This window comes from Myotis yumanensis, unplaced genomic scaffold, assembly GCF_028538775.1.
Source record: "Myotis yumanensis isolate MYYU_CA2020_CCGP unplaced genomic scaffold, mMyoYum1.0.hap1 SCAF_7, whole genome shotgun sequence".
Classification (NCBI taxonomy): domain Eukaryota; kingdom Metazoa; phylum Chordata; class Mammalia; order Chiroptera; family Vespertilionidae; genus Myotis; species Myotis yumanensis.
Genome location: NW_027223758.1, coordinates 32,736,732 through 32,763,077, shown reverse-complemented (window position 1 = coordinate 32,763,077; position 26,346 = coordinate 32,736,732). Strand labels below are relative to the sequence as shown.

Below are 26,346 nucleotides of genomic sequence, written 5' to 3'. Positions count from 1 at the left end.
ATTTGCAAAATCATGAACTTCAACTTAAACCTCACACCTTGTATAAAAAAAGGACCTGTACCAATAAAACAAACAATGAGCAAAAAATATTAAGACGCTTAACAAAAATATATAAATAAGCATGAAAAGATGCACAATATTTTTAGTCATTAGGGAAGTTTAATTAAAATAAAAATTAAGATACACTACAGATCGATTAAAATGGCTAAAGTTAAAAAACAAAAAAAGCTGACAATAAGTTGAGGAGGATTCAGAGTAATATAAATTACATAATTCACTCCTGGTGGGAATGCAACATGATATAGTAAGTCACCTTAGAAAACAGTTTGGCAGTTTCTTAAAAAGTTTAAATTATATTTTTCATATGAACCAGCAATTCCACTTATAGCTACTTACCCTAGAAAAATAAAAACTTATGTTCATAAAAGCCTATACAGGTAATTTATAGAAGCTTTATTCATAATCAAAGAATGTTAAGTAAATGGATAATTGTGGTCCACCTATACAATGGAATACTATTTAAGCAATAAAAAGGAACTAACCATTGATACAACTTCAATGAATCTCAAAAGCAATATGCTGAGTGAAGGAGGCAATAATGTTGACAAATAGGGGTGGGAGACTCGGTGTGACTACCAAGGGTTCTGTGTCCTGGTTGTGATGTGGTCACTTGAATCTATGTTTGTGTTAAATTTCACAGAATTGAAAACACAAAGAGAAATCAATTTTACTGTATATTAATTGTAAAAATCAAATTTAAACATAGGATAACATGAACAACTTTATGCCAGTAAATCTGAAATTCCTAGAGGAAAGACTTACCAAAACTGACACAAAAAATGAAAACCCTAGGGTCTCATACCCAGTTCAATCAGTACTGTAACTGGATATCACTATAACCTGTTCTATCCTAATGTCTTTTTACTGTACAGCTTAACACTTCCAAAAGGTAACAAACTTTGTCAATGTTAAGCAAATGAGTATTGAACATACTCCTCGGCCCCACCCCATGCCTTTACACTGCACTCCACCAATACTGCTTGCTGGGGGAACTCCTATTCATTCTTCAAGAATCAGTTTTACATCCACAATGAAGCCTTTGCACACATCTCTCCAAAATGAATCAAGCACTTCCTCAGAAGCTAAAGCACTTCCAAATATCTACATATCTAGAGGGATTGGGCCTAAACCAGCAGTCGGACATCCCCCAAGGGGTCCCAGATTGGAGGGTGTAGGCCGGGCTGAGGAACCCCCCCGCCCCTTGCACGAATTTCATGCACCGGGCCACTAGTTTATTATATTATCACATGTAATTTATTTATACATTTCTCTCTCAGCAGATAACTCAAGACCTGGACCCTGACTTATTTCTCTTGATATACACCCTGTATTTATCACAGTGCCTAGCATGGTGTTTCATAAATGTTTGAAGAAATGAATTATCAAGACAGTAGTAAACAATATTTTGGCAAAAATTAACCTTGTTGCATATAGACCTTCTCCTGTTCAAAATTAAGAAAAGCAGTTTAGCCCTAGCTGGTTTGGCTCAGTGGATAGAGCATCGGCCTGTGGACTGAAGGGTCCCAGGTTCGATACCCAGTAGGGGGCGTGCAGGAGGCAAGCAATCGATGATTCTCTCTCATCATTGATGTTGCTCTCTCTCCCCTCTCCTTTCTTCTCTGAAATCAATAAAAATATATTTAAAAAAAGTTTAGCTGTACAATGGATACTTGGATTTACAGCTGATTTTAAAGATGCTCTTCAGTCTTACATATAAATGTTTTCACATCATAACTAATACCAGAGGTAAAAGTCATACTACCACTTCCCAAACAGATATGAAGAGAGTCATATGTATGAGATGCTTCTTTGGAGCCATATGGCTCCATTTACCCTTTTATGAGGCTGTGTGATTTATCCATGTGATGAGCACAGTGCCCAACAATCCTTGATAGAGCTACAGAAACAATTCAGTACTGTTCCTGAAAGGCTTTAACCTTGGGACCACTAACAACAAATATGACCTTGGATCTGTCTTTTCACCCATCTGATTACAGTGAAGAAACTGCAAAATATAAGGAATACTACTCTCTCCTACTTCCTCCTTTACTGTCCAGAGGTAGGTTACAAAAGAGACAACCATATTTCTGCAGATGTAAGCAATAACTAAAAGGGCGTGTTGTCCTAGACTTGCTAACAAAAAGTAGGCTGGAACGGAGGGCAGCAAACATTGGCTGGCTTCTATATATAAAGGTATGTGAATGCTTATGATGAGTCAGTCACTGCTTCTTGGGATTTATATTGATCACTTTTAAACCTAACAAGTCCAAGACCTAGGTAATATTCTTCCCATTTCACAAAAGGCAAATAGGAGTAATCGCTACAATGTCACAGAGAGATGATTTAAAAGTATTATGTCTAGATTCACAGTCTATTCATTCTGCTCTACAGCAAACATTTATGTCCTATTTGGCTCACAGTATGTTTTATCCCAATTTTAAAAACTGAGGTAAAATCCACATAACATAAAATTCATCATTTTAAAGTGCACAATTTAGTGGTTTTTAGTATATTCACAATGTGCAATTACCACCACTATCTGATTCCAGAATATTTCCATCACCCCCCAAAATAACCCAATACCACATAGCAGTCATTCCTCACACTCCCAACAACCACTAATCCTATGGATTTTCCCATCCTGGATCAGTTATTAAGTTAAATTTTGTGCTAAAATGTTTTGTAATAGCCTGGCCTGTGTGACTCAGTGGCTGAGCGCTGACCTATGAACCAGGAGGTCATGGTTCAATTCCTAGTCAGAGCATATGCTCAGACTGCAGGCTCAATCCCCAGTGTGGGGCATGCACAGGAGGCAGCAGATCAATGATTCTCTCACTGTTGATGTTTTTATCTCTCTCTCTCCCTTTCTCTCTGAAACCAATAAAAAATATACTTAATAATGTTTTGTAATAAATTATTTTTAATTGTGACTTAGTTGCTGACACTAAAAAAATTTTATCCTTCAGTTTCTCAAAAGAAAAAGAGAAGATAGGTAGGATTATCTGGTAACAATAATTCTGCATTCCTGCACTGACAAAATCACTCTGATGTACTGAGCTGTGTGTACCCACCAGCAGTGGGCTCTAAAGGTATGTCATCCACTGGAGATGACACAGGTAAACCTGGAAAACTCTGTTAATTTAGCTTACTGGCCCAACTCCTGTGGTTATTTGTGTTAGCAATCCCTGCTCTATACTAAATATAGCATTATCACATGCAATGGCAAACACATTTAAGTTCTTAATTTAAGACTATTTGCTCCTTGATTTAGTTTCCATTATTAGTCCAATTAGAACTTCAAAGAAACATCTTGGATCAGTTTACAATATGCCTTTTGTCAATTAAGAAATACAGAACTGACCATGGATTTACAGAAAAATTCTAATGGTCAAGACCTCTTCTCTGTACATATTCTAACAGCACTCTGCTTACCTCTTCCATTGAGCACTGCCATTGTACTGTTTACACATCCATCTAGCTACACAGAGCTCCAAGGACAGAAAACGGTATCCCCAAGAGTCTCTACCACTGTCATGTAGAAGATGATCCAGAAATACTTGTTGAAAGAATAACACTGTGACAAGTGATAAATCAAGCAAGTGTTGAAATATTTAAAAAATTAAGAGGGGAAACTATTTTTTGGACAAAATAAATTATAACACTGAAAATGGAGTTCATTAATAAGATCAGAGGTCCATGAACTCCTTAAAAGTATAAACTAAACCTTAGCCAGTTTGGCTCAATGGATAGAGCATAGGCCTGTGAACCAAAGGGTCCCAGGTTCGATTCCGGTCAAGGGATTGTGCCTTGGTTGCAGGCTCCTCCCCAGCCTGGGCCCTGGTTGGGGCTTGTGCATGGGGCTACCAATCAATGTGCTTCTCTCACATCAATGTTTCTGTCTTTCCCTCTCTTCCAATCTCCCTAAAAATCAATGGAAAAATATCCTCGCGTGAGGATTAAAAAAAAGAAAAGTATTGCCCTAACCAGTTTGGCTCAGTGGATAGAGCGTCGGTCTGCGGACTCAAGGGTCCCAGGTTCGACTCCGGTAAAGGACATGTACTTTGGTTGTGGGCACATACCCAGTGGAGAGTGTGCAGGAGGCAGCTGATCGATGTTTCTCTCTCATCGATGTTTCTAACTCTCTATCCCTCTTCCTTCCTCTCTGTAAAAATCAGTAAAAATATATATATATATTTAAAAAAAAGTATATACCAAAAAGCAGGTGCAGGTACTTGAGCTTTTATTACAGGCTCAGAGGAAATCTGTAAACTACAGAAGATTTAAGAATCACTGAGTTAGACAAAAGGAAATGTACATCTTTAATACTGTTTAATATTAATTTAAAAAGGTTAACTTGACAATTTACACAAATATTAAACAATTAAATTTCTCAAACTAAGTATACCCCATTCTTTCCTAAAGGCAGAGAAAATGACAATGTATCCTTGACTTCAATTTATGTTCCAGCATGAGCCCCAAGCTTGATGAATGATTAACAAAATGTCAGTCTCAGAAAAGATACAGTGGCATTCAGAATCAATCAGGTGAGGACACCGGTTTACACAAGGAAACTTTATTTTTGCTTTACATTACTGCTTAAAAAATAAGAACTTGATTTTCTTTATAAGTGTCCAAACTTAAATCATTTTAGTGTCTTACATTTTTTAAATTGATGAGAGAAAAAGAGAAACATTGATTTGTTTCACTTATTTATGCATTCATTGGTTGCTTCTTGTATGTACTCTGACCAGGGATCGAACCTGAAACCTTTGGGTATCCGGATGATGCTTTAACTAAATAAGCTACCCAGCCAAAGCTTACATTTTTAAGTATATCCCTTGAATTATATGTGGAAAGGGAATTTCTTGAGAGCCAGAGAGATACTTTAAAATGTTTTTTTCTGAACTTATAAGTCACGATTATTTTAAGATTGGTGACCTCTTAAATCTTAAAACTATTAAGATACCATTACTGAACTTTCTAAATTAGTGCTTACAGCCTTTTAAAAAGTCAAAATACAAAGAGAACATAATATTTGTGTGGAACACTAGGATAAATGATCAAGACTTTCAGACCTAAGATCATTGACTTAGATGCCCTGTATCTCGCACAAATGGCCAGAGGACTGAGGGGACCAGTATCTCCACACATCTGTTATTCTTCCTGATATAATACAGTGGCTCAAAATTTCTGGTTTAAATCACCTAGAGCAGCGGTTCTCAACCTGTGGGTCGCAACCCCTTTGGGGGTTGAATGACCCTTTCACAGGGTCACCTAAGACCATCGGAAAACACATATATAATTACATATTGTTTTTGTGATTAATCACTATGCTTTAATTATGTTCAATTTGTAACAATGAAATTGGGGTCACCACAACATGAGGAACTGTATTAAAGGGTCGAGGCATTAGGAAGGTTGAGAACCACTGACCTAGAGAGATCACAGGCTAGTCAAAACCCACACAGGTTGAAAAAATTATTTCATAACTCCCCTTATTTCAAGTAGAGTCCAGATATGACACTAATGAGCAACCATCTCTTCTGGGAGATCACATATTTGGAGTAACTGGCACAAAAAAAACCCACAAAAACAACAAATACAAACTAAACCTTTTATCTCTATCTTAGAAGAATAAGCCAAAAGAATAAGTTAGTGGTAAAAATGAATGTTAACATTAAATGAAATTATCTTTTTCTTCCACTTTATAATGGTTCTCTTTTCTTGTCTCAACTTAAGGTGGTAATCATGGCCAACAACATTCTCTCTCATCCATCAAACTAGTGCAATATAAATAGTGGTGTTTTTGTTTTTTAAGTAGGGGAAAACAGGTAAAAATGGTTAACAATTAGCTCCTTGACAGTTCCCCAACCCACTCTGACCTTTAAATCTCAAGACTCCAAGTGCACAGAGAAACAACCTGTTCAAAGCCAGAGTATAGGTTTGTGTCCCCACCCCCGCCTGCCCCGCCCCCGGTCCTGCAAAGGAGCTGAATTCAGAATATAAGCATTCACAGTAGGACCTAGTAACTCATTAAGCTACTGCTTGTGTAAAATTATAGGATTTTTAAGACATTATAATCCTAACATATCACTGAGGATTCTGTTTTTATTCCCATCTACAAAATTTACAACATTCTTATTTTAAGAGGCAAAACACTCAAGTATTTCTATAAAACGAACCAGCATGTATGGAGTAACAAATAACATTCGAGCCCTCTGTGAATTTTATTTCTCCACCTTTAAACCAGAAAAGGATCAAAGAGTCAATGTAACATAAATAACATAGGAACAGTAGGAAGTCTTCCAATGAAGGGAAGCATTGTAAGGAAACCCAAGCAGTTTGATATGAATTAATATAGTTCTAACTCACTTGACCAAAGTCTGAAGTCCAGTATTGTCTCCAATAATCCTATAAAATAAAAGGGTAATATGCAAATTGATCAAATGTTGGAAGGACCGGTTGCTATGACATGCACTGACCACCAGGGGACAGATGCTTAATGCAGGAGCTGCCCCCAGCCTGCAGGCCCTGATTGGGGTCTACGGGCCAACCTCTCGATCCCTTACCCTGGATGGCAGGCTCCTATTGCCCAATGGCAACTGGGGAACCGGGGTGGGTAGCGGCGGACTCCGGTGGTGCCAGGCCAAGGCCCCCCGCCCCGCACACAGAGGGCGACCTGTGACGGGGGGGCGGGGCCAGCAAGCCAGTGGGAACGGCCAACCTCTCGATCCCTCCTCCAGGCCAGCAGGCTCCGACTGCCCGATGGTGAGTGGTTCTGGGGTGGGTAGTGGTGGGGGGCGGGGCCAGCTGCCGGGGAAGATGGCCCTGATCGCAAGCAAGGCCTAGGAACCGTACCCATGCATGAATTTCGTGTGGGTGGAGGGAGGGTGTTCTTCAGCCCGGCCTGTGCCCTCTCACAGACTAGGAGCTCTCGGGGGATATCCGACTGATGGCTGCGGGGAGCAGGCCTAAGCCACAGTCTGGCCTCCCTCTGTGGGAGGCGACCTGCGGGCTGATAGGGATATGGCGCAGGCCAGCAAGAGGCGGCCCCCGCCCCCCCATCACTGTCCCCTCCCTCTGACTGCTGGCACCCACCTTGGCCGGCCTGGCACCACCTGCTCGCCGGCCCCGCCCCCTGGTCGTTCCGCCTTTCAGTCAATTTGCATATTAGGCTTTTATTATATAGGATTATATAGGATGATGGGCAAAGATATCACTGTGTATATTTTTACCAGGCAACAAAAACAAAATAAAGTCACAACTGACACTTTATTCCACTGGCCACAACTCTCTGGAACTAAAAGAAAATTTCATTTGAGACCTAGAGTAACTTAAATATAATCCAGCATTTACATATGTAATAATTACTGCTATCATTTAAATGCCTCTAGTAGCCTGGCCTGGTATGAGATGCACACTCCCATTTTAGAACTAAACATGTCCAGAGGTTAAGCCTGCCAAGTCATAGGACTACTAAGTGGCTGAGGCCAGATCTGAACCCCTCTGCTCAGGAAGAAAAATTCCAAGGCAGATGGCTATTTGTTTTCATGTTATATAGTCATAAATACACAGAACATGTTAACTACTTTAAACTACTGATAAAGACAGGTTCCTTCTCTATCTAAGGAGTGTATTATTTAAGAATACAAAGTAAATAAGAAAGCAAATTAGTGCATTACCTAAGAGAACAGGGCATACAGAAGATGTCAATGCAGGATACAATTCTTCAAACATATCCCTAACATACAATGCATAAGTAATTCCCAAACTATAATTAAAGGACCACTGACAAATAAGACCTCTAATCCAGGTTCACAAGTCTATAAGGTGAGCAAACTTTGAACGTACCCCAAGTCTGAGATGGGATTCCCTTCTCTATCTAGAAGCAAGAGAATCCTATATTCATGAAGACTAAAGAACCATTCTCACAATTTGCACTGTATATGAGTAACTGAGGCATCTACACCAAGCTTGAGTTACATACTAACCCACCTATCAACAGCAACAATTCAGTACCTCACCCATTAAGTGGGCCAGACCAGAAACAGGAAGTACAGGTCAAAAGGCCTCATTAAAAAATAAGAACTACTGGCAGCAGAAAATGAAAATAAAGAATAAAGAGCAGCAGCACTGACATTGAACACATTGATTTCACTGACAGAAAAGGGAAAGAACTCATATTAGTCAGGTGCCCAGAATTTCATAAATTATCTCCTTTAATCCTCACAGTAACCCTGAGATAAATTTATCTGGTTCTTTAGTTATTAACCCTCACAAGTACTACCAACCCCCATTTTACAGGTTAATAATTAAGTTGTTCAAGGTAGTTATCTAAATTGTTTAGATGACAAAAATCTAGGCTTGAGAGATGTAAAGTAACAGTCCCCAGACTTGGTCTGTCTCATTCCAACAATCCTGTTGCTCCCCGACAAGCAATGTTCAAGAATGAGAAAGTCTGAACTCCCCACCCCCAAATTTCTGTAGCTATTTCAGAAACTATACAATTGAACTTTCCCCAAGTCTGAGGAAAGCGAACAGAAATTTTCATAAGAAAACATCTTAGAAAGCTACTAAATTGTAGAATGATATATGCATCATTACATAATGTCCTCAGTTGTAGGCTTGAGGATAGAGACAATCTAGAGATCCTTAGCACAGCATCTATCTGAAATGTAGTAGGCACTGAGGGTCTGTTGAATGAGTAACATCTTTTGACTGGTTATAAATTCAATAGCCCAAAATGACTATTTTGTACTTTATAATATGCTATGGTTCATTTCTTTAGGAAAATAATTTACCCATTCATTTTTAACAGGGTTGCTTTCCTAAATTTTGTAGAACATTAATGAAATAACTAAAACTGAGAAATGCCTGTTACTATATCAGTCATAAATTCAGAAAAATTTCTAGTGTTCACTTTTTCAAGCAGATTAAAATGTTTCAGCTAATAAAAACCTGTCAGAAAAAATCCACAAAATCAAAAATTGTGAAAAGAAAAACAGTGGCCAATTAAAGGTATTTAAAGATTATTCTAAGTATACTCTGGTACTGAACCTTAAAACACTCACATCAGATAACACGATTATTTTCAATGCAAGAAAACACTATTATCACTAATGTAAAAAAAGCTTGCCTACCATAGTAACGGTTGCTAAGTAGGTTTCTTATGTCTAAGGCACAGAATTTGTAGAAACCAGTGAAATGCCACTCCTAGCATGACACTGTGAATTCATTTACCTAAAACTTTTAAAGACTTAATCCTTAATTTCTACAATATGGAAAAAAAAAATTTTGGTCAACAACTAAGTCTGCTGATATCTACCCTGGAGCACACCAAATATTTAAGAAAAACTGCCAATGGCCTATAACCCAATGTAAATATATGCTTTGTTACAATGACAGCAGTTTCTTAATAATCCTAGAGGAATTTCTTCATTTGAAAAGCTAGGTGGCCTAGATTTCTATTAAGAAACAATTAGCCCTAACCGGTTTGGCTCAGTGGATAGAGCGTCGGCCTTCCGACTAAAGGGTCCCAGGTTCGATTCTGGTCAAGGGCATGTACCTTGGTTGTGGGCACATCCCCAGTGGGGAGTGTGCAGGAGGCAGCTGAATCGATGTTTCTCTCTCATCGATGCTTCTAACTCTCTATCCCTCTCCCTTCCTCTCTGTAAAAAAATCAATAAAATATATTTTTTTAAAAAAAGAAAAAAACAATTAAATGATACTCTACTTTTGAAATTATCCACCTTAAGAGTTCAAAGTAGTTTAGGTGTATAAACACACTAATACTCTTGTGAAATGAACTTGGTCCAGTTCACCCAATGAATTGTGTTAGACCAAGGATCAAATCCAGTTTGTCATTTTAAATCAAGCATCACAAGCATTATTACCTTAAAATTCTAAGTCCTTACCTAATCCAATGCAAATCATATCAGTTATCAATTTTTGAACTTATACAGCTTGTACTGTAATTTATGCAAATGTCATATAGTTGTCAAAATAATAATCATAAGTGTTCTAACAGTCAACATCTTTTGGGCACTTATTATGCTAAGTATTATGCTAAACTAGAGGCACCGGTGGGGTCCCTCAGCCTGGCCTGCGCCCTCTCGCAATCTGGGACCCCTCATGGGATGTCAGAGGCCTGGTGCACAGATTCAGCCTGATCCCCGCAGGCCAGGCCGAGGGACCCCACTGGTGCACAAATCTGAGCACCAGTCCTCTAGGATGCATATAAGATCTTTGGTTAATCTCTCAGCCCCCCCCCGCCCCACCCAGATTCATCAGTCTGTTCCACATTTCCATACCTGTGTGTTGAGCATCTGCCCCCTGGTGGTCAGTGCAGGTCATAGCTACCGGTAGAACAGTCACTTAGGCTTTTATATATATAGACTAGAGGCCCGGTGCACAAAAATTTGTGCACTTGGGAAGGGAGGGGGGGGGTCCCCCAGCCCGGCCTGTGCCCTCTCACAGTCTGGGACCCCAAGGGAGATAACGACCTGCTGGCTTAGGCCTGCTCCCGGGTGGCAGAGGGCACACCCAATCCCTAGGTGCAGCCCCTGGTCAGGCTCAGAGCAGGGCCGACTGGGGAGTTGGGGCGCCGCCCCGTCATGCACAGAGCAGGGCGGATGGGGAGGTTGTGATGCCACCCTCAGTCACGCTCAAGGTAGGGCCGATTGGGGGGTTGGGGCACCGCCCCCTGTCACACTCAAGGCAGGGTCGATGGGGAGGTTGAGGCGCCACCCCCTGTAACTCACAGAGCTGGGCCAATCAGGGGGTTGGGGCGCCGCCCCCTGTCACTCACAGAGTAGGGCCGATAGGGGAGCTGGGGCACCACCCCCTGTCACACACAGAGCAGGGCGGATCAGGGGGTTGGGGAGCTGCACCCTGTCACACTCAGGGCAGGGCCAATGGGGAGGTTATGGTTCTACCCTGTCACACACAGAGCAAGGCCCGTGGAGGGGGGTTGCGGCGCCACCCTCTATCACCCATAGAACAGGGCTGATCAGGGGGTTGGGGCACCGCCACTGTCACACTCAGGGCAGGGCCGATGGAGAGGTTATGGCTCTACCCTGTCAAACACAGAGCCGCAGGGCGATCAGGGGATTGGGGAGCTCCCTGCTATCAGGCACAGAGCAGGGCTGATCAGGGGGTTGGGGCGCCTTCCCCTGTCACGAACAGAGCAGGGCAGATAGGGAGGTTGTGGCCCCGCCCCCTGTCACTCACAGAGCCGCAGGGCGATCAGGGGGTTTGGTAGCTGCCCCCTGTCACGCTGATCCTGGTGCCGGGAGGCATATTACCCTTTTACTATATAGGATAGAGGCCTGGTGCATGGGTGGGGGCCGGCTGGTTTGCCCTGAAGGGTGTCCTGGATCAGGGTGGGGGTCCCCACTGGGGTGCCTGGCCAGTCTGGCTGAGGGGCTGAGGGCCATTTTCAGGTTGGCAGGTGACTGAAGCTCCCAACTGCTCCTTTTTTTCTTTTCTTTTTTTTCTATTCTGGGCCAGCTTTAGCTCTGAGGCCTCGCTGCTGAAAGCAGGTTTCTGGCCTTTACCTTCTGTATTTGATACAATGTTGCGGTCCGGCTGGCTGAAGCCTGGCAGACTGAAAGCCGGTTTCTGGGGTTTTGTTTAGCTTCTATATTTGCAACATAGTACATAGTTGCTTAGAGTTGCAGCTGAGAGGCTGGCAAGTCAGGCGGGGAACGTTGGAGTCCGCCATCACTGGAGCAAGCAAGCCTCCCTGTTCGCTTCAGTGCATGGCTGCCGGCCGCCAACTTGGCTGACAGTTAATTTGCATAAGGATATGCTGATTAGCCAATGGGAAGGGTAGCAGAGTGACACCAATTTGCATGTTTCTCTTTTATTAGTGTAGATGTGTTACATGCATAATCTGAATACTCACAATGACCCCATGAGGAAACTGAGGCACAGAGATAACCTTTCCAAGGTAAAATCTAGAAAAAGTACAATGCAGGGAGGGGTGCACAGAGATATATAGTAAGTCTTCACTTAATGTTGTCTATAAGTATAAGGAAACCAATTTTATCACAGGCTAATCGATATAAGCAAGAGTTAAATTCCTATGGCATCTCATTAAGCTTCTAACAAAACAAAACAAACAAAACAAAACACCACATTATTCAAGGACGTGGTGTAGTCAGAAGCCATGAATCTCCATTGCCTGGACCAGGATGACTAGGCCAGCTCTAGGGCTAAGATACTTGGTTGAACCACTTAACCTTCATGTGGCCCAATTTCTTTTCTTCTAAAGCTAAAAGTCCAACAAATAATCTCAAAAGTCACTCATACCCTGAAATGTTGATTTTGTAATCACACTGTAATTAGGTAACTAACTCAAAACAAAACAAAATTTCTCCATCCTCTGAAGTCTCCCTCAGTAGAGTCATTTTATGAATCTAATCAATAGGATACTGTTGAAGAGCAAAAAACAGTACTTTTTCTTAAAAGCTAGAAGTCCACTCTGCAAGTATGATCCTCAAATCTGACTCTTAACCTCAAATAACAATGACAGGGAGAAACAACCTTACAACATCTTTGGATTGGGATGGGAGGTGTGAAAAAACAGACAGATCAATGTACGTATAGGTGGCTATCAATTCATAAAAACAATCACCCGTTTCTATCTCCTCTAAAAAATAGGAAATTAAGTCTTTAAAAGGTTGTCACATAAACTCATTGCTTTATTCAGCCAATAAAAATTAATGACAAAATTGTGCCATTTACCCAAGAAGTTTATTATAGGCATGGAAGAATCATCAATTTATAGAAATCCTACTAAAATGGCCTGTAGCTCTAGAATCTACATTTAACCAAGCTCATCATGTAGTCCTTCCAAATTGCATATAAAGCCAGGAACAGGACACTTAAACATTAAGAAAGAAGCATAAAGCCCTAGCCAGTTTGGCTCAGTGGATAGAGCGTTGGCCTGAGGACCAAAGAGTCCTGGGTTTGATTCCAGTCAAGGACGACTACCTAGGTTGCAGACTCCTCCCTGGATTGGGCCCTGGTCAAGGCACATGCAGGAGGCAACGGATCGATGTGTCTCTCTCACATTGAAATTCTGTCTTTCCCTCTCTCTAAAAAAAAAAAAAAAAAAAAAAAAAAAAAGGAAAAATATCCTCTGGTGAGGATTAAAAAAAGAAAAAAAAGAAAGAGGCATAGGTTCCACTCAATCCCATTATTCTGTGAAGTCTTCCAGGACCAAATCACTTTATAGAATAATCTTTGCTGCCTTTGTTCTCTAGAAAATAATCCCCACCCAGAAAAACCAGGATAATCTGCAATAGAATAATTTCCTATCTACAAAGTCCCTTTGCCACATGTTACTGTAATTCAGAATCCAGGGATGAGGTTATGAACATCTTTGGGGGTAGGAGAGTGTCATTCTATCTACTACACCCACCCTCTTGCCTCCCAACATAGTCTCAAAACTCATAATCTAAATTAGGTATAATGAGGCTCTGGATATAATACATTAACTACAATCCCTGGTTTACAATTCCTTAAAGAAAAGTTATCTGCTCCCAACATGCAATGGGGGTCAGGGATAGGGCACCAGTTATAGACATTCTAGTCTAAGCAGGGAAAATATAAGAGAAAACAGATCCATTGGTCCAAAGCAGTTTCAAAATCTGAGCTAACTCCATTCATTCCATTTCCAAACCAGAGAAAAATCCTCAGTGGCATTCAGCTCTCTGAGCCCTTGGTTCCACCCTTCTTCTTCTTCTTCTTTTTTTATAAAAGCCAGCACATTTATACCTGAGTAGTTTTACCAGCTTGCTTTCTGCTAGTAGCATTTAGGGGGTTCACAGTCCTCTTTAATTTCCTACTCTCTTTCAAGCCAAGCTGTTTCTGCTAGTATAAATCCTCAAGAACCCAGAAGGCTTTACATGAATTTCACAAAGGTTCACTCCCCTAGTCAGACTCAGATCCACAAACAAACCAGGGTGCATTTTTAAGACTTTTCTGTGGAAATCTCCTCAGCCAAATATCCATGTTTATCACATTAAGTTTTCTTTTCCACATAACCACAGGACACAGTTCTTAAGCATATTTGCCACTTTGTAACAAGGATCCTTTTTCCTCCAGTCTCCAATGAATGCATATCCCACTTCCAACCAAGCCCTCATTAACAAAGGCATTACATCCATATTTCTAGCAACAATCTATTCTAAGTCTTTTCTACCATAATCCTCAAAAATTTTCTGGTCCTGCACAGTTTGACTTTGCGGATAGATCATCGGCCTGCAGACTGAAGCGTCCCGGGTTCGATTCCGTTCAAGGGCACATGCCTGGGTTGCAGGCTCGATCCTCAATGGAGGGCATGCAGGAGGCAGCCCATCAATGATTCTCTCTCATCATTGATGTTTCTATCTCTCCCTCTCCTTTCCGGAAGGAAGGAAGGAAGGAAGGAAGGAAGGAAGGTTGATTTCTGGCCTCCACTGCCCCTTCCACATTTTTAGGTATCAGTACCCCAACTCCTGGTACCAAAATCTGTACTAGTGTGCGATCGCTGCCACAACTAATTACCACAAACGTAGTGGCTTAAAACAACAGAAATTTATTATCTCAGTTTCTGCAGGTCAGAAGTTGGATGAACTTGGCTGTTTCCTGTTTAGGGTCTCACAAGGCCAAAATCAAGGTATATTCCTTGCCGGAAACTCTGAGGAAGAATCTATTTCAAAGCTCATGTAGAACTGTTAACTTCAGTTCCTTGTGGCTGTACAACTGAGGTTTCCTTTCCCTTGCTGGCTGTCTGCCAGAGCTGGTCTTTGCTACTAGAGGCCACCCACATCCCTTCTCATGGTTTCCCAGTGGCCCCCTCTAGCAACAGCACATGGGGTCCCTCTCATGATTCAGATCTCCCAATTTTGCTTCTGACCCACCTCTTTTTTAACTCCCAGCTACAGAAAGTTCTCTGCTTTTAGACTGGGCCTACCCACAAAATCCAGGACAATCTTCCTATTTTAACCCCAATTACATCTGCAAAGTCCCCTTTATCATGTTACATATGTAAAGATTCTGGGGATTACAGAATTAACATCTTATTTGGGGAGGGGCCATTCTGCCTACTACAAACTCAATCCTTATGTAAGGCTTTAAACTCAGTTCCTAAAGAAAAATTCTCCTTTCTCCAAAGGAGTATGTAAAGGTGTATGTTCAGAGACAGACAACAGTAAAATCAAAGCCTCACCCTGAAGAGGGTAGCTAGATGACAGGAAAGCTTAAAAATACACTGTGGAAAAGAAAGTGACACTTGTTTCATCCCCAATACAAGGCAATTAATGAACCCATTATGCAGAAAATAACACAATGTGCCCCCCACCCCCAAATGTGTGCTTTTCTTCTCTACTGTATTCAGTACAAAAGGAAATAACTAGGCATACGTTGCCCCAGGGTGACCTAACTTTGTAATCAGTTAATGAATCAATCTAAGGAAACTTACAATCCTTTTGTTCCTTTTACAAGTCATATACCCTCCTCCAACAGGAATGAAAATTCATCGATTTCGAAGTCACAGGACAAACCTTCCCAGGTAAACTGCAGATGAACTTTAGAAAAAGAATAAAATAAATATATATAATTGATTTCTGAGAGGAAGGGAGAGGGAGAGAGAGAGAAACATCAATGATGAGGGAATCATTGATGGGCTGCCTCCTGCACGCCCCACACGGGACTGAGCACCCAACCCGGGCGTGTGCCCTGACCGGGAATCGAACCGTGACCTCCTGGTCCATTGGTTGCCGCTCAACCACTGAGCTATGCTGACTGGGCTGCAGGTGAACTTTTTAAAATGACCTGCGGGAGCCCTAACTGGTTTGGCTCAGTGGATAGAGCGTCGGCCTGCGGACTCAAGGGTTCCAGGTCCCAAGGGCATGTACCTTGGTTGCGGGCACATCCCCAGTAGGGAGAGTGCAGGAGGCGGCTGATCGATGTTTCTCTCTCATCGATGTTTCTAACTCTCTATTCCTCTCCCTTCCTCTCTGTAAAAAAAAAATATCAATAAAATATATTTAAAAAAAATAAATAAAATAAAACGACCTGCGGGAGGACTAGTATTGGTCCTGATCTTTCATCCCCAAGGTCCAACAAGCCCGTTCCGTTAACCCAGAAGACTTACAAGGAAACAAAAACACTGCAGCAAGTACAAAGGTAATATTCTGAAGCCTTACCTACTGTTAAGGTTCCTGACTATTAAGTTTTACTTGGAACCAAATATACCAGCTGGTCCCTTTTAATAACAGTGACAGTAAGAGCTATTTTTTAATAACAGTGACAGGAAAGAGCTATCCAGCACTTACTGGCACTGTGGTAAGCACTTGGCACACATGATCTCATTTACTCTTCACCATAAACTTACGATCTATTCTAGAGACTATCCTCACCCCAATTTACCGATAGAAGAGGACTGGACCGCGGCAGCACCGTCCGCAGCAGTCACACCGACCCGGGCACCAGGCCGTCGGTCCTCGCCACCGGCCGCTCTGCAGCCCCCGGGCTGGGAGGAGGGCTCCCCGCCGGGAAGCAGCACCTTCCCTTTCCAGCTTCCTCTCCCCCCACACCCTCCTCACAGAACTCGGCGGCGGCAAGGTAACCGAGTCTTCTCCCATGAGCCCGCCACCTCCTGTCCAGAACGCTTTCCTTTCCGCAACAGCAACGGCCAAGAAGCAACTTCTGACCCTGACTTTGCTTCCCAAAAACAAACTACAGAAGCTCCACCCATCACCTGCCTCGGCTAAAAATGTTCTGACGCCGGGGGAGGGGGAAGGAGAGACGGGGACGAAGGAAAAGTCCTGCTCTTTCAAAAGGTCACGCACGGACAGGTATCCTCGCGGCCAGCCTTCCACTCCGCTCCTCTCTCCTCTGACACCTGGCTCCCAACTACCCTCAACTCCAGCTCCAGCCCGGTCCGCCCCGCTCCGCGGTCCTCGCCCTCCGCCTTTCTCCTCGGCGGCCGAGCCCGGGGTCCCCCCGCCTTGCAGCCCAGCCTGCAGGTGCGAAGCCCGGCCTCGCCCACAGGGACCCCGCGAAGGCCCCCCCGCCCCGTCCCCAGCTGCTCCGCTCCGCCCTTCCCAGGAGGCACCACTCCCCTAGGCACCGGCCCCAGCATCCCCCTGCGGCCCCACCCCGCCAGCTCCCGTCCCCCTGGGGGACCCCCTCCTCCCAAGTTACCCCTAGTCCCCGCCTCAGTGAAGTCCTCTTTCCCCGAATAAGCTGGGCTCCCGAAGGCTAGTTCCCACCTTCACATCAGCCTCTGCCCCCACGTCTCGCCCCCGCCCCCCGCTACCCCGCCCCGGGTTGTGGGGTGGCCCCGGGCCTCCCCGGTGGGTTGCAGGCGCCTCGGCTGGTGTGTGTGTAGAGGGGGGGCAGGGGAAGGCGAAGGGCACTCCGGAGCCCGCTGGAGGCCCCAGGGGCGGCCGCGCCCGGCTGCCCTCTTCTGGGCCAACCTCCCCCGCCCGGCAGCCTCGCCTGGCGGCTCCCACTGTACCTGTGGTGGAAGCGGCAGCGCCGGCGGCCGCGCTCCCCTCTCCTCACACAGACAATATGGCGGCGGCGGAGGAGGAGACACACGGCTCGGCCGCCAGCCGCAGGGACCAGAGCGAGGCTGCTCCCGCCACCGCCGGAAGCGGAAACCCGCTCTGCCAGGAGGCGGGGCGGGACGGCTTCAGGCCCCGCCCCCAGCGGAACCGTGGCGAGTGCCGCCGTGCTGGGATGTCCTATTGTACCTTGGGGTTCTTTTCCGGATGGGGGTGCAAAATGGAAGGAGTTCTCAAGGTAAAGCCTGATAAAAGGACTTGCAATGATTAGCGCGTTTGATTCCAGTACCTCTAAGAACTGGCGAGAGAGACAACGCGAGCCTCCCCCTGAGTTCCCAATTGGTTTGACCCAGCAAAGATGGCGGCCGCCGGGTTTCCCGCACTCCGCCCGCTGACGCGGCCCGTCCGTCTGCCAGCCGGCCCGCCTTGCTTGGAAAGAAGCATGCGCGACCTGCGGAGCTGAGGAGCGGGGCATTTTGGAAGTTGAAGTCTCCTGCTCGGGCCCCTCGTCTGGGAGGAAGGTTCCGGCGGTACATTTTTGTCTGCTCCAACTTCGAGTCCGGAACTAGCGAGCGGAGGTTGGACCCGGGATGGTGTGGCACCGGAGCCGAGGAGGGGGCGATGCCGGCCTTCTGGACACTGAGACCTCATCCTGCTTCCCATAGGAGCCCTGGCTGAGCTGTCCATCCGGAATAGTGCGTTCTCGGGTCGGTCTGCACCCCCACCCCTGTTCTTGTCCGGGCCACCTCCCCAAAGCAGCCACAGGGCACTTTGTGCAGTGCCAACCTGGGTTAAAAATCCCCGAGGCTCTCCTTTGTGCACCAAAAACAGCAAATCTCTCCTCTTGACGTCCATGTTCCAACATCATTTGGACAACCCATCCAGCCCCCTTTTTACCTCCATTTCTGCCCCCCCCCCCCCCCCCCCCAATTCCTGAAATGTATCTGTTTTGCCTCCTTTCTCACTGGCAGTTCCATTCGGTTACTGTTACCTCCTGGACTGGCTAACATTCATTAAAGTAATTCAGGGGTCCTTTTCTCCGAGGATCTTCCCTCTCTTGAGCTCCCCAAGACCTAGGCACCATCATTTAGCAGCCCGACGGGTGCCCAGCCTGCCTGCTTCATCATAGACTGTGAGCCCCCAGTGGACAGGGCTGGGTCTCATGACCACCCCCGCTTCCTGCAGGCCCTGCTGAAAGCTGGTGTATGAAGTGTTACGGAGGAATTCGTGTTCGTCTGCCTCTGAGGGGGCAGAGGTGTGAGGGCTGGAACAAGGCGAGGAGGCCGGGTTATTTTGGTGTTGCCAGCTGTTACCCCGGGGCTGCCTGCCCGCTCCAGCCCTCCATTGACAGTTTAGCTTACTGGCACCTCTGCTCCCAGAGAGACAATTTTCGCCCCCATGGGATGGGATGGGATGGGATGGGGGTGGCGGCAGCTGCTGACCTACAGTGATGGCCTCAGGGAGGTGGCCGTGACTTTTCTGTGCCTCCTTGTCAGGCAGGTCTGTGGCATTCGGTCTCATTGGCAGGGAATCTGCAGTCATGGGTGTCCTCAGGCTGGTCATTCGTCCTCTCTGGGCCTCTGCTTCCCCAACTGTGGACTGAGGAGGTTAGAGAAGATGATCCCAATGTTCCTGTGAAGCCCTCTTTCAGGAAATGACTAGCCTTCCGCTTAGCTCTTGGACCATGTCTTTTTGGCTCTCATGGCTCCCTTTTTCCCACCTTCGTTCACATTTATTCAGCTCTTACTCACTTGCTATGAACCAGACATTGTGAGGTGCATGAGCAAGACCGATACCAGTTCCTTATGGAGCGCACCTTCTAAAGTGAGAAACAGATTATGCACAGGTAAACAGAAGAATAAAAAAAGTAATTTCAGCCTGGCCAATGTGGTTCAGTGGTTGAGTGTCACCGTTCAGTTGCAGGTCAGGGCACATGCCGGGGTTGTAGGCTCCATTCCCCAGTGAGAGGCGTACAGGAGGCAGCTGATCAATGATTCTCTCTCATCATTGATATTTCTATCTCTCCCTCTCCCTCTCTGAAATCAATAAAAATATTTTTTTTAAAAAGGTAATTTCACAGAGTGCGGGTATTCCCAAGATTTAGCCCTCACACCTTTCCTATGATCTCAGCCCCTCCTACAGCATTATTGTTCATTCTTCCACCCAATTCCAGCCTCCATTCGTGACCTCATTCATAGGGCTCACCAGGCACACACATACAGCCGCTTTGTACCAAGTAGGACACAGTTGGGACCCAACCCCTGCCATCTCCCAGGCTAGCCTGATATAGGTCTCTGGTCCCAAGAAGCCCCCAGTCTCCAACATCCACTAGTTATGGAGCCTCCAAAGACAAGCTCAGTTATCTTTCACATTACTCTTTTTGACGGCCTACATAGCAAGTATCAAGCTAGACTTCCTTCAAACAACAACAGCAACAACCACAGTTAAAATGTTGACAGTGCTTGCCCTATGCCATACACTGAATGTTCATCATCTAATCTTCACATCAGCCTGAGGAGGTAGAAACTAAAAGTATCCCATTGTACAGATGAGGAAACTGAGGTTCAGCAAGATTACAGGACGTGCCCAAGATCATATGCCAGAGATGGAACTTGCATTTCAACCTGGGTCACTGCACTGAGAACCTAAATGTATCAGCTTCGTATTGCTGCTTAATAAATCATCCCAAAACAGAGTGGCTTAAGCCAACAATCATTATTTGCTTATTTGTATGGTTTGGCAGTTTGGACATATCTCAACTAGGATAGCTCTTTTCTGTTGCACATGGTCTTGTCTGGGCTTACTCCTGCCCTTGAGGTCAGCAAGGTGACAGGCTGGCTGGTCCTATATGGCCTCATTCAGAGATCTGGCCGCTGACTGGGTTTGTGGCTGGAGTGCCTTGGTTCTTCGCGTGGCTTCTTCAGCAAGCTAGCTCAGGCTTCCTTACAGGATGACCTCCAAAAGGAAGAGAACAAAAGCAGCAAGGCCTCTCTTGAGGCCTAGGCTCAGAAGTGCCATAGGATCAATTTTAAAAATGTATTTATTATTTTTTGTTTTAGTATTATTACTACTATTTTTAGTCTTTACTCAAGGAGTGAGGATATTTTTTCCATTTTTTTTTTTCAGAGAGAGTGGAGGGAGGGGGGAGAGGAGAGAGAGAAACATCGATGTGAGAGAGACACATCAATTGGTTGCCTTCCTACCCCACCCCCCCACCTCCTGACTGGGGATGGGGATCAAACCTGTGACCCTTTGGTCCTTGGGCCAACGTTCTACCCACCGAGCAACCAGCTAGGGCTAAATTTCTGTTTTTAAGCCACCCAGTCTGTGATATCTTGCTCTGGCAGCCCAAGTAGATTAACACAGGAGTCCTCGTTGTAGAAATGGTTTTTAAAGCCATGCAACTGGGTAAGATCTCCAAGGGAGTGAGCATAGACAGAGAAGAGAAGAGGACCAAGGACTGAAACTCCATCATTAAGAGATAAGAAACAAAGGAGTCCGAGGCAGAGCAGCTAGGGGTGTGTCCTGGGGACCAGTAAGGAAAACAGTTCAAAGGGGGAGAGCTGGTGATCTGTGTCAAATGCTGCTGAGAGGTCAAGAAGATGAGAATCTTGCCCTAGCTAGTTTGGCTCAGTGGAGAGAGCGTTGGCCTGCAGGTGGAAGGATCCCAGGTTCGATTCTGGTCAAGGGCACATACCTCTGGTTGCAGGCTTCTCCCCCGCCTGGGCCATGGTCAGGGCGCATGCAGGAGGCAATCTGTGTTTCTGTCTTTCCCTCTTTCTTCCACTTTCTCTTAAAATCAATGGAAAAATATCCTTGGGTGAGGATTAAAAATAAAAAAGAAGAAGATGAGAATCGAAAACTGAATTAGCAAAGTGGAGGGCATTGTTGGATAGGAAAGAGTTTAAGGAGAATGGTGGGAGCAAAAGCCTGATTGGAGTGGGATTAAGAGAGTAGAGGATTTAAATACAGAAAGACAGAAAGGAAAAGGAAATCTCTTTTTAAGGGCAGAAAGTCACCTAAAATCTAGAAGAGTAAGAATTAGAAAATCACTATTTGGCAGCCACCATAGTAATAATTGTTTCAGGAGAGATTCATTCATAGATGCTTCAATCAATAGTAGATTAAACTTTGAGGAGAAACAGGATATTTGCATAGTCTTAGAGTTCTCACAAGATAGTTATTTTTTTTATTTTTTAACTTAAATTCTTTATTGTTTAAAGTAATACATAAGTCTCCATTCCCGCCCCCATTGTCCTCTCCCCAGCCACTCCCACGCCCCAGCACATGCTTTCACCCCCATACTATCTGTGTCCATTGGTTATGCTCATATGCATGCATACAAGTCCTTTGGTTGATCTCTTACCCCCATCTCCCCAGTCTTCCCTCTTACGTTGGATGGTCTGTTCAATGCTTCTATGACTCTTGCTCTATTTTTGTTCATCACTTTATGTTGTTCATTATATTCCACAAATTAGGGAGATCAGGTGATATTTATCTTTCTCCAACTGGCCTATTTCACTTAGCATAATGCTCTCCAGGTCCATCCATACTGTTGCAAATGGTAAGAGTTCCTTCTTTTATACAGCTGCATAGTATTCCACTGTGTAAATGTATCACTGATTTAAATCACTCATCTGCTGATAGGCAATTAGGCTGTTTCCAAATCTTAACTATTGTAAATTGTGCTGCTATGAAAGTAGGGGTGCATGTAGCCTTCCTGATTGGTGTTTCAGATTTCTTGGGATATTTTCGTAGAAGTGGGATTGCTGGGTCAAATGGGAATTATATTTTTGAGGAAACTCCATACTGTTTTTCACAGTGGCTGCACCAGTCTGCATTCCCACCAGCACTTGTCATTCTCGCCAGCACTTGTCATTTGTTGATTTGTTGATGATAGACATTCAGACAGGTGTGCGATGTACCTCATTGTCTTTTTGATCTGCATCTCTCAGATGATTAGTGACTTTGAGCATGTTTTCATATGTCTCTCTGCCTTCTGTATGTCCTCTTTTGTAAAGTGTCTATTTAGGTCCTTTGCCCATTTTTTGATTGGATTATTTATCTTCCTTTTGTTAAGTTGCATGAGTTCCCTATAAATTTTGGAGATTAAACCCTTATCAGAGATATAATTGGCAAATATGTTCTCCCATGCAATGGGCTTTCTTGTTGTTTGGTTGAAGGTTTTTTTTGCTGTGCAGAAGCTTTTTATTTTGAAGTAGTACCATTTGTTTATTTTATCCTTAGTTTCCAGGAAATGTATCAGTAAAGATTTTGCTATGACATATGTCTGATATTTTTTGCTGTCTATGTATTCTTCTAAGATTTTTATGGTTTTCTGTCTTAGGTTTAAGTCCTTTATCCATTTTGAGTTTATTTTGTTTATAGTGTCAGTTGGTGGTCTAGTTTCATTTTTTTTGCACGTATCTGTCCAATTTTCCCAGCACCATTTATTGAAGAGACTGTCTTGACTCCATTGTATGCTCTTGCCTCTTTTGTCAAATATTAATTGAGCATAGTGGTTTCGGTGGTTTCTGGCTTCTCTATTGGTCTATATGTTGGTTCTTGTGCCAGTACCAAGCAGTTTTGAGAACAGTGGTTTTGTAATATTGCTTGATATCTGATATTGTGATCCCTCCAACTTTGTTCTTCTTTCTCAGGATTGCTGTGGCTATTCAGTGTCTTTTTTTTATTCCAGATGACTTTTTGGAGAGTTTGTTCTAGATCTGTGAAATGTGCCATTGGTATTTTAGTAGGGATTGCATTGAATCTATAGATTGCTTTGGGCAGTATGAACATTTTAATGATGTTGATTCTACCAATCCATGAACATGATACATTCTTCCATTTGTTTATGTCTTCCTCTATTTGTTTTTTCAACATCCTGTAGTTTTCTGAATACAGGTCTTTTAACTTTTTAGTTAAGGTTATTCCTATGTATCTTAATTTTTTTTGTCGCAATGGTAAATGGGACGGTTCTTTTTAGTTTCTCTTTTATTTCTTTTTTTTTCTTTTTGTTTTATTGCTTAAAGTATTACAAACAGTATTACATATGTCTCCTTTTTTTTTCCCCCTCCTTGACATTCCCCCAGCCTCCCCTACCCCCCAGTGTCCTGTGTCCATTGGTTATGCTTATATGCATGCATACTAGTCCTTCGGTTGATCTCTTACCCCCCCCTTCCGCCCCCCAACCCTCCCCGGCCTTCCCGCTGTAGTTTGACAATCTGTTCGATGCTGCTCTGCCTCTGTACACAAGATAGTTATTAATTACAAAGGGTAAAATGGTAACTTTACAGTGAAGAAACCCAGCAGACACATCAACCAACTGGTCAAAGGGAGCGTCACCATTAATGGGGCAAATTGACATCATGTTCCTCCTGAGATGGACACAGCATCCCTTCAGTGGTATCTGCCAGATATGCTTAACTGATTCATGAACCCAAATTGAAGGGTATTTTTACAAAATGGAAACCGGCTTGTACTCTTCAAAAATGTCGAGATCATGGATGACAAAGAATGACTGAGGAGCAGTTCTAGATTAAGGAGACCAAAGAGACACAAGAACTGAATACAGTGTGAGATCCTGGACCAGGAAACATTGATTTTTCACTGCCTATAAAGGATAGTAGTGGAACGATTGGTGAAATTTGAGTAAGGTCTCTATATCCTCCTATCTAATAAAAAAGAAACATGGTAATTAGCATACGACCGCTACCCTTCCCATTGGCTAATCAGGGCGATATGCAAATTAACTGCCAGCCAAGATGGCGGCCGGCAGCCAGGCAGCTGGAAGCGAACATGAGGCTTGCTTACTTCAGTGAAGGAGGACTCCAATGTTCCCCGCCTGCCTTGCTGGCCTCTGAGCTGGCAGTTTGAAACATTGTAACAAATATAGAAGCTAAACAAAACCCCAGAAACCAGCTTTCAGCCGGCCGGGATCTCAGAGCTGGAGATGATACAGTGTTTCGATTATAGAACCGAAACAAACCAGATACCTGCTTTCAGCAGCAGAGGCCTTGGCCCAGAATAAAAAAGAAAAAGAAAAAAAGGAGTGGTTGGGAGCTTCAGTCACCCACCAGCCTGAAAACAGCCCTCAGCCCCTCACCCAAACTGGCCAGGCACCCAGTGGGGACCCCCACCCTGATCCAGGACACCCTTCAGGGCAAACCAGCCAGCTCCTACCCATGCACCAGGCCTCTATCCTATATAGTAAAAGGGTAATATGCCTCCCAGCACCGGGATCAGCGGAGCCGCGAGGCCTCCCGGCACCGGGATCAGCATGACAGGGGGCAGCACCCAAACCCCCTGATCACCCTGCAGCTCTGTGTGTGACAGGGGGCAGGGCCACAACCTCCCTATCCGCCCTGCTCTGTTCGTGACAGGGGAAGGCGCCCCAACCCCCTGATCAGCCCTGTTCTGTGCCTGCTAGGGGGGAGCTCCCTAACCCCCTGATCGCCCTGTGGCTCTGTGTGTGACAGGGTGCGGCGCCCCAACCCCACCCCCCCTCCACCCCCCCCCCCCCCCCCCCGCCCACGGGCCCTGCTCTGTGTGTGACGGGGTAGAGCCATAACCTCCCCATCGGCCCTGCCCTGAGTGTGAGAGTGGCGGCGCCCCAACCCCTTGATCGGCCCTGCTCTGTGAGTGATAGAGGGTGGCACCCCAACCCCTGATCTGCCCTGCTCTGTGTGTGACAGGGGGCGGTGCCCCAACTCCCCTATTGGCCCTACTCTGTACGTGACGGGGGGAGCTCCCCAACCCCCTGATGGGCCCTGCTCTGTGCGTGACAGGGGAGAGCTCCCCAACCCCCTGATGGGCCCTGCTCTGTGCGTGACAGGGGGGAGCTCCCCAACCCCCTGATCGACCCTGCTCTGTGAGTGACAGGGTACGGAGCCCCAACCCCCCTGATGGGCCCTGCTCTGTGCGTGACGGGGTGGCGCCGCAACCTCCCCATCGACCCTGCCTTGAGTGTGACAGGGGGCAGTGCCCCAACCCCCCAATCGTCCCTACCCTGAGCGACTGAGGGTGGCATCGCAACCTCCCAATCCGCCCTGCTCTGTGCATGACAGGGGGCGGCGCCCCAACTCCCCAATCGGCCCTGCTCTGAGCCCGACCAGGGTTTGCACCTAGGGATTGGACCTGCCCTCTGCCACCCGGGAGCAGGCCTAAGCCAGCAGGTCGTTATCTCCCGAGGGGTCCCAGACTGCGAGAGGGCACAGGCCAGGCTGAGGGACCGCCCCCCCTCCATGTGCACAAATTTTTGTGCACCAGGCCTCTAGTTAGATAATAATATTGTATCAGTGCAAAAATTCCTGATCTTGGTTATTGTAAGAGAAAGTCCTTGCTTTTAGGAAATACACACTGGTTTTTAGGGATAAAGGACTCACGTCTACAACTTACTCTATAAGAGTTGAGGAGGAGGGAAGAAAGAGAATGATAAAGCAAAGATGGTAAAAATTTGGGTGATTGATATTTGGGTATTTTTTGTACTATTTTTGTACCTTTTCTGTAATGGAAGGAGAGCAAGTAGAGACACTGAGGCAGTGGGTACAGACAGCTTTTTGAGGGGTTTTGCTTTAGGACTGAGGATGGGGTGTTAGGTGGAGAGCAGAGTGCGGTTAAGAGAAGTTACTTAAATGCAGACATATTAGCATATTTTTATGTTGATGAGAATGATTCAGTAGATTGGAAATAATGATGATGCCAGAGGGAGAAGACAGAGAAAGAT

The 26,346-nt window shown here is 44.9% G+C and overlaps 1 protein-coding gene and 1 long non-coding RNA gene across 5 annotated transcripts in view; one reads left to right on the top strand and one right to left on the bottom strand.

Annotated features, from left to right (window-relative positions):
• Positions 1–17,692, bottom strand: part of CSNK2A1 (casein kinase 2 alpha 1) — an 80,447-nt gene extending 62,755 nt beyond the window's left edge. For 2 of the 4 annotated variants that reach the window (XM_070420090.1, XM_070420088.1), the window contains exon 1: positions 17,573–17,692. The gene's annotated coding sequence lies outside the window, so the exon portion shown is untranslated. Of the gene's footprint in view, positions 1–6,432; positions 6,472–15,529; positions 15,613–17,572 lie in introns of those variants that run through there. The other 2 variants (XM_070420089.1, XM_070420091.1) reach the window with 2 other exon arrangements.
• Positions 17,693–17,771: 79 nt separating this feature from the next.
• Positions 17,772–26,346, top strand: part of LOC139013780 (uncharacterized) — a 55,218-nt gene continuing 46,643 nt past the window's right edge. The window contains exon 1 of the long non-coding RNA XR_011472122.1: positions 17,772–18,328. This is a non-coding gene — a long non-coding RNA (uncharacterized lncRNA). The remainder of the gene's footprint in view (positions 18,329–26,346) is intronic.